We start from the raw sequence: 1,775 nt of genomic DNA, 5'->3' as shown, positions 1-1,775 counted from the left end.
GGTTTCAATGAATAAACACCTATGCCATTTTTTTTCTTTTTAATATAAATACGCCCCCCTATAATTTGCAGTGGTGTGGCCCGCACCCCCCGCCCCCCGACTGGCATCATCACTTCAACCTCAAGCTTTGTATTCTGGAAGTGAAAGTAAATCTGTCACAAAGGAGGGGGAGGGGAGGAGGGCTGGAACAACACAGAAACTGCTTTTGCTTTTTACATTCAGGAGGTCATTGAATTAAATGATGAGAAGTTTTGGCCGCTGCGGATTACATTTCTGACCCTACAGAGGACAGGTACACCGGGGGAGGGGGGGGAACGATTGTGCTGGAATGCGGCAGATCGTTATTCAAACACGGGGTTCATTCAATATCACATTGTAACAATACTCCACACACTGAGGACCAGGAGGAACGGATTTCATCTCATTAGTCAACTGCTGCAGCTCTCTCTGTATTTATGAGACAATTTCCCTTTAAGTAGAACATACCGGTCATAGATACTGTATGTACAGCGAGGATAGACGAAAATCTCCGTCACATAATGAGCCCCTGATGACATCATAGAACCCCTGATGATGGATCACATGACATCATAGAGCCCCCGATGACATCATAGAGCCCCTGATGGATCACAATACATCATAGAGCCCCTGATGACATCATAGAACCCCTGATGATGGATCACATGACATCATAGAGCCCCCGATGACATCATAGAGCCCCCGATGACATCATAGAGCCCCCGATGACATCATAGAGCCCCCGATGACATCATAGAGCCCCTGATGACAGATCACAGTACATCATAGAGCCCACGATGACATCATAGAGCCCCCAATGACATCATAGAGCCCCTGATGATGGATCACATGACATCATAGAGCCCCCGATGACATCATAGAGCCCCCGATGACATCATAGAGCCCCTGATGACAGATCACAGTACATCATAGAGCCCACGATGACATCATAGAGCCCCCAATGACATCATAGCCCCCCTGATGGATCACATTACATCATAGAGCCCCCTGATGACATCATAGCCCCCCTGATGGATCACATTACATCATAGAGCCCCCTGATGACATCATAGCCCCCCTGATGATGGATCACATTACATCATAGAGCCCCCTGATGACATCATAGCCCCCTGATGACAGATCACATTACATCATAGACATTAAATGACACCAAAAGATACAACTTATTATAATTCTGGACAGGAGAGGAAAGAGTTAAAGCTGAACTCCGGGAATGATTAAAAATAAAAATCAATGATATATATTCAAACATAATTCTCAAAAGATATCAATCCAATATGTGTGCGTTAAACATAATTTTATACCCAAATGTTACTTTGTAAAAGCAGCAGTGACATCATCACTACACCTGTGCAGAGAGCTGAGCAATGGGAGGGGCCCAGCAGGCTCCACCCATTACAGGAGGGGGGAGGAGACAAGACCAGTCCCCCTGCACAAGAGGAGAGAGCAGATCTGTGGGAGGGGCCAGCAGGCTCCACCCATTACAACAAAAAAAGACAGCAGGGGGCGGAGACACGATTTATGTTCCCAGAGTTCAGATTTAATACCCCCATCACATTAATATTTTTTTTGCCATCTGTGTCCCCATTGTGACACGACAGGAAGTGGGAGGAAATTTCTCCAAAAGGGACATCCACATTTAGGAAATTGTCCATATTGGAAGATTTCTGTTTCCTGATCTAAAGACAACCCAGAAGTTCACATTCCCCCCCCCATGACTTTCAGTCGGTGTCACC

At 46.0% G+C, this 1,775-nt stretch overlaps 1 protein-coding gene across 1 annotated transcript in view; it reads right to left on the bottom strand.

Moving 5' to 3' along the window:
* Positions 1 to 1,256: 1,256 nt before the first annotated feature.
* Positions 1,257 to 1,775, bottom strand: part of ARL8B (ARF like GTPase 8B) — a 38,909-nt gene continuing 38,390 nt past the window's right edge. The window contains exon 7 of the mRNA XM_073591518.1: positions 1,257 to 1,775. This exon is cut by the window's right edge and continues 850 nt beyond it. The gene's annotated coding sequence lies outside the window, so the exon portion shown is untranslated.

This window comes from Aquarana catesbeiana, linkage group LG07 (genome assembly GCF_042186555.1).
Source record: "Aquarana catesbeiana isolate 2022-GZ linkage group LG07, ASM4218655v1, whole genome shotgun sequence".
Taxonomy (NCBI): domain Eukaryota; kingdom Metazoa; phylum Chordata; class Amphibia; order Anura; family Ranidae; genus Aquarana; species Aquarana catesbeiana.
This window is presented reverse-complemented; position numbering and strand designations above follow the sequence as displayed.